General features: G+C 38.4%; 1 protein-coding gene across 4 annotated transcripts in view; it reads left to right on the top strand.

Moving 5' to 3' along the window:
* RELN (reelin) overlaps positions 1-14,235 on the top strand; it is a 3,085,913-nt gene that overhangs the window by 1,044,508 nt on the left and 2,027,170 nt on the right. The window lies entirely within an intron of this gene.

Raw genomic sequence — 14,235 nt, 5'->3', positions numbered from 1 at the left:
TATTTTCTGTGTGTATTGAGGTATCTTTCTGGGTGATGGTAGAATCCTGCTTAAGGCTAGGGACATACCTGCCTGAGACACATATTCAGCTAGCTGAATCATGTCTCTCTTCATATAGTCCAGGGAGGTATGTTTCAAGTCATTCACACCAACATGGACTATGACAGAGTCATAACAGTACCTGTTGTTGAGAGATTTGAGTGTGTGTGATATAGCAGATTCTGGCACCCGACAAACAACTAACCGTGACTTAATCCTTATCCAGCCTGGTGAGAGGCACATCTGTGTGTCTCACAGTGGAGTCTCCTATGAATAATATGTTTGGTTTATGGTTAGGCCTTAGTAGTTGCGATACCTGCCTGAGACACATATTCAGCTAGCTCAATCATGTCTCTCTTCATATAATCCAGGGAGGTATGTTTCAAGTCATTCACACCAACATGGACTATGACAGAGTCATAACAGTACCTGTTGTTGAGAGACTTGAGTGTGTGTGTGATATAGCAGATTCTGGCACCCGACAAACAACTAACCTTGACTTAATCCTTATCCAGCCTGGTGAGAGGCACATCTGTGTGTCTCACAGTGGAGTCTCCTATGAATAATATGTTTGGTTTATGGTTAGGCCTTAGTAGTTGCGAGGCACTGGTGCGTGGACTATGTGTGGTATGTGGTGTGGAGGGTTGTGGAGTTCGAGTGTATTTTTGCCTCTGAGGTCTCCTTTGTTTGGGTTTGTTTTTGTTGAGAACCTCCGCATATGTGGGTATGTGTTGAGTAGCTGTGGGTGTTTGAGGTGTAGTGATTGTGTTGACAACCTTCTCAGCGCTAGATATACTGGCTTGTGAGGGCGATAGCATAGGCTCTAGCTTCTTTATGTAATTGCATCTCTCACAAATTGTGTTCCTAGGTGGTAGTATTAAATGGTTGCCCGTGTACATGTGGCAGTTGCTACACTGTCTCAGGATGCCCATATCAACCAGGCTGGCAGGAGAAACCTTAGGAAATTGACCATCCATATTTGTCAGAATTTGAGGGAGAGAGGCCAGGGACAGCTAAGGAGTAGGCCTAAAGCCCAAGTGCTTAAACCAAAACTAAGATGCTTAGAATAACACTTAAAGTTTAAACAGGCTAAAAGCAAGCAGTAATAAATGCAGCAAAAAAGATGCAATTGAACACTTTAGAGAACAAGTAGCAGAAAGAGCAAGATGAAGTAATAGAGTAGGAGGAGGAAACACAAATACTGTAAAAGCAGCTGAATAAAGTGTTTTTTTTTATTAAAGTGGAAAGGGAGAAAGGAGGAACAGAAGATAATTCAAAGTTAAGAAACTAAGGGGGTTGGCCTTCCCAAATGTTCTCACTGTATTAGATAGAATGAGCTAATGGGAATGGACTGGGAGGAGTGTCCCTAATCAAATTTGCAGTTGGGGTGGGCAACTACAAAGCCACCAAGTTTAAGAACAAGACAATAGGGAGGAAGGTTGGGAAACTATGCTACAGCTACTAGTTACACTATTTTAGGCAGAAAACACTACAGAAATGTTTATCACAGCAGAAAAAACAGCAGTGAGGCAATACATTAAAGTTTTAAACAGAAAAAGGAGCTAGGAGACTGTAGAGAATGCTTTTAACTGCAAACAAATAAGTTATATGGTACACTCTTTGGCAGGAAATCAAAATGAACAAACAAACATGCTTAACAAATGGAGGAAATTTCCAGTTAATACCTTTCACACAGTGAAACTAGCTAAAAAAGCTTTACAAACAGTGTGACAGTAACAAAAGGGATTTAACAGGCCCCACAAGGCAGATAATTCACATACAACAGTGCAGATTAGTTTATAGCAATACAATATAGTAAAAAGTAGGCAGCAGAGAATAAAAAGTGCAATAAATGGTTAGAATAAGCAATAACTAGTAAAAATAAGCTAGAATACAGGATATATATTGTTTTTTTAGTGTGACCAATATACCATTTTATATCATTGCAACTATATCCTATTATATGCTCTACCCTATCTGAATTACAATCAAAATAATCATTAGAAAAATTAAAAACACCATTTATTCTACATTCATGTAAATTATTGACATTACTACCTTATATTTCTCATACTTGTACATCTCCTATACACTTTCATTTAATGGTTCCATTAAAACACTGTGGCTTAAATGTTTCTTAAGATTTGTATTATGCCTAGACGAAAAAAATCACTCTTTGTAAAAAAAAAAAAAAACTATTGTACCTCTGGACCAGAACAAAATTGGATAAAAAGTGTTATATTTTGTTACAATAAATAATTTCTCAACATTTTCTTTAAACCTAGAAGAACTGTTTACTTTTCTATCTTTCCTAACTTTAATGGCATCCTTATTCAAAATTTTCTTTTCAGCCAAGCACAGGTGTCCTTCCATGTAACTCCTATCATGTAACATATTCTTCATGTCATCCTATAAAAAAAATTGCATTATGTAACTTTTAAAATAATAAGTAAAGTATCATAAACCTGCATCCCTCTTGCTGACATGGTCTAAATGTTATTATTATCCGCGGTGGTACAGCGGTAGCGTTGTTGCCTCACAGCAAGAGGTTCTCCTGTTCGATTCTCAGCTGGAGTGCCTTCTGTGTGGAGTCTGCATATCCTCCCCACGGTCGAGTGGCCTCTGAAAGACATGCATGAATGGGCATGCCTTTGCTGAAGGTTGGGCGTCGGGCTGGCAACTCGGCACCATAAAAATCTACTGCCAATCATTAGTGGACCGGAGTTCCACTGTGGTGACCTCTAACTGGGAAAAGCTGAAAAGACCAACAACAACATTATTATTATTATTATTATTATTAATTATTGTTTTCCACTCTGCCTTTGCACTGAATGCCTAAGATCTGGAGAGCAAGTTTTTTTTTTTCATAATGAATTATGGGTAAAAGGAAAAGGGTGTCAGCCTCAAAAAGCTTCATATGCCAAGTTGTCTAACCTGCATTAGTCCTGCTGTTGACAAGGATGGACCTGCTTATCCAGAATTGTCATTATAGTGAGTAAATAACTTTTGTGTCTACCCTGTCATCCTTTTACATACAGTTTGTATTTAGTTACATTCATACTGCAGTCTCTCCTTTCATATGTTTGTGCCTCAGTTAAAAGTTTTTGTATCGGTATCCCTTCATAGACATGCCCCAGACTTTCCATCTTATTTCAAGATGCTTTTTATTGGAAAGCATAGCCTTTTATAAACACTTACCATGCAAATCCCTCAATCTTTTCCATAATTAGAGTCCAATATAATTTGTAAACCCAATTTCACTTTTATTAAAACTGTGTAATTGCCCTTAGCAAACTTCTCAAGCTGTTAAGATACCAGTGTGAAACAGACATATACAGTATAATATAAGTAAGACTGTGGACTTTAAGCTGGTCCTTTGCAATATCTTCCCTGCTCAACTCTACATAAGTTTGATAAATTGTCAGACTACAGCACTGACAGCTGTTGTTGGAAGGAATCATTACTTAATTCCATGAAATTCATCACCTTATGGGAAGATCTTTAAGAAAAAAAAGAGTTTAATTCTGCAAGGGCAATGTGCATCTGAGTCATCAGGGGAATAGACTGGTTGATAACACAATCACAAAATGGTTAAGTCTTTTTTATAGGTTGGGTACCAGGAAGGAGAATAAGCTCAGTAACAATGGCCTGAAATGTCTTGTGTCTAATTCCAGAAGTCTGAATAACAAAACTAAAGGTGATGAAGGAAAGAATACCCAGGGAAGGCTATGACATCACACTTATTACATTAAATATGGTTCAGTATGAGAACTAGACAACTGTTCCTACCCAGATTCAAAGGGGTACCATATGTATAAAATGAATAAAGAAGGGAGGGGGTCAATTTATGTGTCAGTGAAATTTATATCTGCTGCTTTATGGATGGAGAAGTATTTCAATCTAATAGCAGTTGGGATCACCAGGAAAAATAGGATCTCACACTTTTTTATAGATCTCTGAACCTAAAGTCTGCTTAGGATGTTATGTTCAGCCAGAATGTACACAGGTGCATCTTAAGTAGTTATGAATATATTGTAGGAGACATTAACATCCCCAGGAGCTGACTGGAGTACCCCATCTTCTGAATCACTAACAATCAATAATATAATAAAAGGCAATATTCAGTACAATTGTACACAAATTGTAAAATAGACTATTAGAGACAATAACATTCTTGATGTACTCTGGGCCAGTAATAGACTTCAGGTTTATAACTGCTTTACTAAACTAGGGCAATGGGTAACTGAATATCATTGTGTAATTTGTGAGGTTATTAATTCACACAGATAGCAGTCTTATTAGGGAATTTTGTACAGCTGACTTCAGTGCTGTAAATCACAATTTAATACCTTGGTAATGATGGAATAGGGCAGAAGGCATGACTACATATGAAAAATGACTAGCCATTATTACACAAGGGTGGCTTAACCATAGTCACTGGTAATTATAGACCCATTAGTCTTACTAGCCTTATATGTGGAGCTATGGAGCACATTTATCTCAGACGTGATTAATCTGGACATTGAAAATCTCTTAACTCTTTCAAGCCCTCATTCAAGCCTACAGTACCTTTTTTTGTAAACTTCTAGTTCACCCCCATAGCTCCTTATGGTGTCCAGACCTTTTGGGGACTGGCTTCTTTAACTAAAGTGACTTACCAGTTAATAATAAACAATATTAGAAGGAGCAAGAGGTTATGAACAAAATACCAATATGATTATTAATCTGGGGTGTCCTGTAGTAGAGAAATTAATCACTGTTTATCATTTATTATTAAAATGTATGTTCATATTTTCATAACTGAAAGGCCTACATGTTACTGAGAGGGTTTGCTATCATTATGTCGACGTGCATTTGCACGGCTATGAAGTATTCGAACATCAGATGTTCGAATACTTCATATTACGGCAGGTGACATGAGCGAAGGTTTGCATTGCGAATGAACTGTGCATTCGCAATTCTAACTTTCGGACATGGGAGGGGATCGCGGTACAGTGCGGTTAGGGAAATGCATCCCTTTCCTCACTGTAGTGAGATCTCGGAGTTGTAATATTAAGTTAGGGGGTGTGTGGGGGGCACAGCCCCCCACAGGGGGGGTGCAGGGGGGCGCAGCCCCCCTGCATAACCGTGTGTTCGGTTAGGTAGGTAGGTGATTATGGGAAGGGTGGGCGTGCTGTGTATCGCCGTAAATTTCGCAAGCGACATTTTCGACAATACACCCTTGTTTTCGAGTTTACTATTATTCGAAAATGTTCATTTTCGATGCATAAATTCGAAAATAAAGACATTATTTATTTTTACTTTCAAATTTATGATAGTAAACCACTGAGGGGCATAGTATGATAGTGAATAGTTTGAGACAGGAAAATGCATTATCAATGTCTGTTTATATTACACTATACTTCAGATAGTGCTAGTTGTTTCTCAGTAATTATGAGAATAACCAATATTTCCATATGTACTTAATACTTTAAAAAACAAGTTTAATAAATAAATAAATAAAATGCAACATGTGTGTAGGCTGCTAGAGATGTCACATTCCTTGCCACAGAGGTGCTAATGAGTTAACCCTGGACCCCCGTCAATTTGGCTTTACCACGGGAAGGTCCTGTCTCTTTAACCTAGTTAATTTCTTGGAAAATGTAATTGAAGCAGTAGAAAGTGATTATGCAGTACATACTAGCATATCTGTTTAGACATTATTCTCCATGCAGTCATTATTGATAGACTTGTAAATCTGAATATAAATCCTTAGATTGTGTGATGGATGTCTAACTGGTTATCTAAATGAACCCATGTGGTTAGAGTAGTAGCAATTGCCACTTCTTAAAGCAAAAAAGTTACCAGTGGTGTAACACAGGGCTCAGTTTTGAGCCTTTTCCCTATTTTTCATATATTTCCCAGACCTCCAGACCAGCACTTCTGGCCTATGGCTAAGTAAGTTTGCAGATTACTGTAAATTGAGTGTTGTTATTCGATTTTTAACTAACTTACAATTCCTCCACATGGCTTAGACCATGTTGTCAATTTTACAAGGAGAATGGTCTAAAAATGAACTGTAAAAAAATGTAGCATAGTTCATTTTGGTGAACAAAAGAGTTTCACTTACCATATAGGAGATGCACCTCTCCAATCGGACTGTGTTGTAAGGGATCCGGGTACTCTTGTTAATAATTCCCTATCATTTGATCATTATGTCTCCACAATAGCTCAGAAAACCATTTATCTGGCCTGTCTAATTTCCAAGGATCCAAAGAAGTCTTAATTCCTCTTTACTCGTATCTTGTCAGACCCATTACTGAATATAATGCATCTTTTGCATTTATCTAAACGGGTCTACCTGATAACACCGACGCGCCATAACACCGACAATGAAATAACGGACACGACAAAACCGAAAGAAAACGAAAGTTCAAAAACATGAAACTTCACATGCCTGACAAACCACAATCCCGACAATCATCAAAACAAATACCTTTCCTGAAAAACACACACACAACACAAGCACACCAAAAACCTTACAAACCTACACTAAACATTACATACACAACTATCTATGCACTAACCTTAACCCAAACCCTAACCCTAAGGTCCGTCACTATTGCACACTTACCTGACCCGCACCCTACTCTAACGTCCATCACTATCACACACTTACCTTACCCACACCCTGACCCTAACTTCTGTCCCTATCGCACACTTACCTTAAATTTTTTGTGTTCTCAGCATCGGGATTCTCAACTGTCAGTCTTCTCCATTGTCAATCTTCCGGTGTCGGTGTTCTCATTGTCTGCGTTTAGAACTTTCAGCGTTTTCAGGTAGACCAATCTAAACATATCATACAACTTGAGAAACGTCGGTCTTCTCCATTGTCGATCTTCCGGTGTCGGTGTTCTCATCGTCTGCGTTTAGAACTTTCAGCGTTTTCAGGTAGACCCATCTAAACATATCATACAACTTGAGAAACATCAGAGATTCATAACTAAAATGATCAGTGGCCTCAAAAATCTTTATTATCAGTAGAGACCAGCAGCCCTTTTTCTGTACTCATTTTCTTACAGATTACTCTGTGGAGATCTATGTCTAGCCTTTTGGCCATGAAAGATCCAACTCTATTTGTCTGCTTATTCCTTTGCAGGACTAATGGTACATCAAATACTTGGTTAAAGGAACTAAACATCCATCAGCAGATAAATAAGACACATTGATGCGATAGATTCATATCCCAATGTATCCCTCACTTCTAGAATAAAACAAACACAAAGGCAAGCTTGCTGTTACTACTTCACACAGAATCTTTTAATGTTAGCGCTTTCGTTGAGGTCAATGCCCCAACTTCTTCAGACAACTCAACGATACAAAACAAACTGATTTATATCAAACCTAATTATACAATCAATTCAGACAATTAACATTTAAAGGTCCCTTACCTAAATAACCTTAGGTGTCAACTAATATTTCTTATGAAGTCATTCCTAATTTTTTAAAAATAATAACAAATAACATATCCAAACAATCTTAAAAACATTTAAAATGGTACCTTATAAAATGATACTAAGTTAGTTGACATAAACTACTTTGCACTCATTACACTATTTAGGTAGATGATAGATGCATATGTACATGTAATTATTATTATAAATATACATGTACTCTAATAGAACTGGTGAAAAGGTATTATGATTTACATATATTTTTTAACTTGCATTTCTTTAATTATATGAGTGTAAAGTAGTGTAAAACAGAAAAACTGATTAATGACTTCGCCAACACGTTTTGATAACTGGTCAGGTAGTAGCATTTCAGCAGCCACAGGTGTAGATGTGGCAGGTAAATGTCTAACAATACCATATGATATTACCAAAGCACTAAAATGTTAGTAGAATTCTGCTGCAGGTCCTGATTGGCTGAATGGTATTTTTCTTAATGGAATAGCAGATAACCTGACTGTTACACATGTTTCAAAGCACTCTGGGTGATGATTACGTGACGGGTATCTGTAAAGAAGAAATTGTTATTCCTAGACCCATATATCAGTTCTTTTTTTTTGTTGAAACCTGTAGTCTGATTAGTTTAACTTGCATTTTATGAAAATATTTCAAGAATGCTATTTGTCACTCAGCATTTGATATATTTTATATGTTGCTGCACAAGGCATTCCTACGTTTAAAACATATTGATTTTTTTATCAAAACATTACAAGCTCTACATTACTAGCTCTTTGGGCTCCATCCAAGCAGCTGATACCTGGGCTGAGCATGAAATTGGTCAGTACCGATCAGTGCACTACCCTGGAAAACAAATACAAATAAAATGTAGTTTATCTGCTCTTCACCAAGGCCTTCGATTCAGTGTCCCATAATGTTATATTAAACACATTGACAAAGCTAAACATTAATCCCTGCATAATAAGATTGCTGGCAAATTGTCTGAAGGAGAGAAAACATATTATAAAGATCAAGTACTGTTTGTCTGCATTTGAAAGTATTAAAGTGGGTATCACACAGATGTCTGTGTTGAGCAGAATACTATTTAGCCTGCTTATGTCTAAACGTCCATATCATCAGAACATCTGTCTCAGTAAATATGCTGATTATACCAAAGATGGGGGTATAGATAATAATATCAAAGATCACTGTGTACTTCAAGAGTAACTGCCTACATTGGTTAGCCTCTAATGGTATGAGGTTCAATGTTAAAAGGTGCACAGAGATACACATTGGTATTAGCGACACTGGGAACCTATATGTCTTAGATAATCAGTGCATGCGTAAGAGATTTAGTGTTGCTTGTGAATTTGTGTTTAAAAACTGAGGATCACTTTAAAGCATTAGTAAGAACATACAATGGATTAATTAGAGATATTTTGCAAAGTGTCTCCAGCAAAGATAAGAGAGTATTGATCCCCTTATTTATATTTGCTGTTCACCCCATTGTAAAATATTGTCCATTCTTTAGCTCTTTAAGTACCCACGGTAGTGGTGCTGCGGTAGCGTTGTCGTGTCACAGCAAGACGCTGTCCCGTTTGATTCTCAGCTAGAGCGTCTTCTGTGTAGAGACATACGTGAATGGGCGTACCTTCGTTGAAGGTTGTGAATCAGGGCTGGTAACTCGGCATGTAAAAATCCACTACCAAACATTAGCAGACCGGAGTTCCACTGTGGCGACCCCTAACCGGGATAAGCCGAAAGACACAACTTTAGCTCTTTAATTTAAGTGTATTACAAATGAAGAAACTGGAATGTTTACATATGATATTTAAGACAGGTAACAGAGTTTTGGCAATCTGCATACAGAAAAAAAGACTGGGACACTTGTTCTCCATCGGGTACAGGTTACTGAGTTTTTAAATGCCTCAAGAATGAACTTTTAGCTGCTGTTTTTGGGTATTTCTTTTTCACAGCACAAAGCATCTGCTAAGAGTAATAATCTATTTGTCAAGATACTCCAGTGTAGAATATTAAGCAAGACGTTTTTTTTCCATCATAGGGACAGTAGATTATAAAATTCTTTACCCATCCATATACACGATGTTGAGAGTTTGAAGATTTTTAATGAGGTAATTGGACACTTGGTTCAAAGGCTGAACCAACGACTCAGGCTTATCTCTAATCAAACTCTTAAATGGCCGAAGGCAGCTCTTTGTTTTTGTTTTCTAATACAATGAACATTGAACATCATGTTGGGGAATGCAGCTTGAAAAGTATGCCAGTTTCCTAATGCAGGGGTGCAGTGGATTTTCAAACAAATACATTTTCTTTTGTTGCATCATTGCATACTTTGTTTTTCATTTTGTTATTACAGCTTTTTCTCATGCCATATGGTCAGATAATTTTGGCTTGCCAGATAAGTATGCCCATGTATGATCATGGTGGTGAGTAACATGAGAAATCCATCTGTAGGAGAAGAAGTAGGTTGTTCAGAACTAATAAAATATACCATCACCACATGCTGAAGTGTCACAGACTCACTGTGTACGCACCTGTGTAGGGCCAAAATAATCCATGTTAAAAGGCTTTGAGACTCTTAAAATTGCTTTTAAGATGTTGATAATAAATAAGTTATCCAATATACACAACAAATAATGCATACAAGATAAATTCCTCCTGCTGTGCAGTTACCTCTTTACAAGCGCCTAATACTGTTTTAAGTTTACACTTTGCACATTTGTTTGAGATAGTATGCAGTATATTTTACAGCTAGCAGTGCATTCCATGTCGGAATTATTAGTTGATTGACTTTGACAGCTAAACTCACCTTCTGTAACCCACTGTGGTCTTCGTAGTAAAAGATACTGCATCTTGACCACCTCCACTTAAAACTGCTACCTGCTGTGATTCAGACCCTTCCTGATTTGCACTTATGTAATTTGAAATTCTTGCCATTATGAAAGTCCACAGTAATTTACGTGCATTACTTCTTCCCTTAAAGCAGAAGTGTGCACTTGAGTAAGGACATTGAAGCAAGCAGTCTTTTGTTCAAAAGTAGCCATAAAGAATCAGTTACCATATTTGTAACCTTACACTTGCATTAAATATAAGTTAAGAATTTCTGTTATTGAGGCAGTCAACTCAAGTACATACAAGAGTGGAACCCAGTCATATAATACTTCAGTGAATTTCAAGATTTTCCCAGAAAAAGACTGAAAATTCTTGTAGCAACATTTTAGTACATGGAAAATGACCATGCAGCTCATGCTCTGCCTTCAGTTTTGCTTGCTTGGAACTCAGAGAAGAGAGAAAGACAAGTTATTTATTTATTCACAACCTTTTCCCTGAGTTTGTGGTTCTTTGAAGTTGGTATATAGAGATCAGGGGTATTGGGGCTTAGACCCAAATGGGGTGGGGGTGCAGAGGTCTTGCTTCTGCAAAAATAATGCTTGAGTTGCACACAACCGAATAAGCATCAGTACTGTAAAATATGACTTTTGTAGTTTTAGATTATTTTGGTAGAGATTAATCTTGTGTTGAAGAAATAAGATGTGACTAGTCATATTTTAAGCTCATACAAGATAAAGAAAAACTAGATTCAGAAGGATGTGGATCTCTGTAACGAATCTCTGTAACAGCAAATGAAGGCAATTAGTTAATTTATCAGTACATTCCAGAATAAGTTAGGAGCACTGCGGTGGTGGTGCTGCGGTAGTGTAGTTGCCTCACAGTAAGACACCCTGTTCGACTCTCAGTTAGAGCGTCTTCTGTGTGGAGACATGCGTGAATGGGCGTACCTTCGTTGAAGGTTGTGCGTCAGGGCCAGCAACTCAGCATGTAAAACTCTACTGCCAATCATTAGCGGACCGGAGTTCCGCTATGGCGACCCCTAACCGGAGAAAGCCGAAAGTCACAACAACTGATGCTGAAGAGGAGCCCATGTCTGCATTTATTTTAAAACATATGGATGCTAATAAATAGCAATTACCAAGTTGTTAATGAAAAGTCTAGATGATCACATAAAAAAGCATTTTAGATAAAAAAAGTGTCAGAAGACTACAGAATTCATAATTTGTCTGGAGGGCACACTGGCAGAATTCCACATTTTTCAACTGCAGCATCACCCCCACCACTAACATGCTTTAAATGCATCATGAGAGTAATGCTTTTATTTTCATAGGATACCACTTAATCTGTCTAACGATAAGAACAGTGTAGAGGAGGACCTCGCTTACTGTTCATTGCTTATGCTTTGCTACCATCTATACTTATAAGGCATAACATGGTAATGGACAGTAACCCTGCAAATATACAGTACACCGGTCACATAATGCCAGTGACTCTGTCTAATTTGAGTACATTCTGCTAGGCAGTGAAACATTTTCCTGTGGTACAGTTGGTTGGGGACACAAGGCTGAAGTGAAATTTAGCTGCAGAGAGTCACGTAGCTGTTGAGATTCTCTGTGGTCACAGAGAAGCATGTAGTGTCATGCCCCCAGCATCAGTAATCAAGTGTTCAGGGGTAAGTAATGTACATGGGCCCCAAGGTGCCAAGACGTAGTAAGCAGTTACAGGCATGAGCAGCAGGATGCCCAGTGGGCATGTCAGCGGCACAAACATGCATTGTACAATGGTAAGTGCCTTTATAAGTGGTTTATGTAGACCAGTATCCCCCTCACAGTTTCTAGAGAACATTGCCTAAAACACGTACTAAAGCATAAGTGCAGTTGTTGCAGCATGAAGGATTTCCTCCATGCTGCAGCATACTTCTGCAAGATGAAGTTACATGCGCATGTACTATACATTATGCACAACACACATTACTTCCCCTGCCCCCAAGCAGTTGGCTATTGAATCTATTGCCATGGTGCTGCATACTCCTCTGTCCTACACTGAATTTGTAACAGACATATTATTCTGTTGATGCAATTTACTTCAGCCTTGTTTCTCTAACTAATGTAATACAGGGAAATGTCTTGCAACCTAGCAGTCTGAACCCATCAGATTTCACATTTCACTGGACTTGGGCTGACTTTACTTAAAATATAGTAGTTCTGTAATATCAGTGACTCTGTGTAATTAAAAAAGATGAATTCTGAGGATATCCTACATATGTTCACTAGTTATAGCCCATGGATGGCCCTGTCTGATTACTCACCAAAATAGAACAGAATAGTGTAGTACTTTCATGATGTCAGGAAACCTGATTAAGAACTCAGCTGGTGAGGTTTTGCACTGCTGCATTATGTTCATAGGTGTTTACTAGGCTAATGACCACAATGGCCTTTTTAAGCCTAGCCATGTATCCTAACTCTCTGATGAGTTCTGATACCCTTGATAAGTGTAAGAATGGGCCTGGGAGATGAACCATTTACAGGTTACCTGTTTGCATCAGAGACATAGGTGCCAAACCAGGGATGAATTTCTGGTTTCCCATCCAGTTTTCCAAGTTGCACTTGAATTGGGTTAGGGAGGAACTCTGCTTCACATAGATGGGGAGTCTGTTCCAAAGATGCAATAGTCTCTGGGATACATACCTATCTCTCCAGCAGGACCTATTTATATCACAGGCAAGGTTTAAGTCTTTAGAATGGGTAATTATGGTGCTGTTTGTTTTGTGGATATGCAGGAGGTACATCAGAGTGGGGCCTATAATGCCTTGTATGCCAGGCATAGATCTCCCCACAAAAGCCTGTAGGAGACAGAATACAGGGATAGGGCCTTGTGGCAGTCTGCATAGGACATTTTACTTATGCCCTGTATTCTTTTGGTGAGGAACCTCTGTGGACATTCCAGTTGTTGGATATGCCAGATTAGGTACATACTAAAGGGGTCATTGTACTTAATGGTAGGTCTGATGAATGCCGATTACAGTGAAACAATGACTTCCTTGGACGTGGATGCCAAACCTTTGTTTATAAGTTGTACAATATAGAATGATTTCCTCACCACAGTAGACACATGATGGTCAAAGGCTAGATTACTATCTATGTGTGTCCCTACATCCCTGGGTCATCTCTAAGGGGTGTGTTGTCAATATGACAGTTACCAGGGATGATTGACTTTCCATTCCCCCATTGCACTACTAACTGACACAACAATGTAGCAGAAGCCCAACAAACCAATAGATGCATGCACTCCCACTCCACTCTCACAAACACACACACACACACACACACACACACACACACACACACACACACACACACACACACACACACACACACACAGACAGTATATGTGCAGTTCATGTCCATGCTACAGTGTACAGAGTTCTGTCTTTCTCAGTTTTATTGGTCTATTGTTTGACACCAGTCTCCCTCTTTGACACCTTTGCCAAATCAGAGGTTCTATTTTTCCCTCAGACATAACCCATTGTGAAGCTGGGGAAATCACTCTGGTGGTCTAGAGGCACATCAGTCAGACACAGTATGTCCCTGTCCACTGACTTCCACCTTTTCATCTGACTCTAAAACCATTGCTGATCAGCAGTATAGCATGATACGATCGAGCAGTGACATGACTATGAATTGCAAAAGGCTTCTTTAGTGTGCAAATCATGTTGTGTACTGTGCAATGTATTTTTCACTACAAGCCATGGCTAACAACAATCTAGGATAATAGAAAGTATTGCACTGGATACCTAAACAATCTAGTCTTCTCAAACCCAGGACAGTACTGGAAGCAAGCAAACTGTATAGTGGGGGACAACAACAAACCTCAGGGTATAAAGGACTTTAAAACTGCCTTCATAGGTTCATAGGTT

The sequence above is a fragment of the Protopterus annectens genome, chromosome 11.part0, assembly GCF_019279795.1.
Source record: "Protopterus annectens isolate FY-2018-M chromosome 11.part0, PAN1.0, whole genome shotgun sequence".
Taxonomy (NCBI): domain Eukaryota; kingdom Metazoa; phylum Chordata; order Ceratodontiformes; family Protopteridae; genus Protopterus; species Protopterus annectens.
Note: the sequence above shows the minus strand (reverse complement) of the source record. Positions and strands in the feature narration are given on the sequence as shown.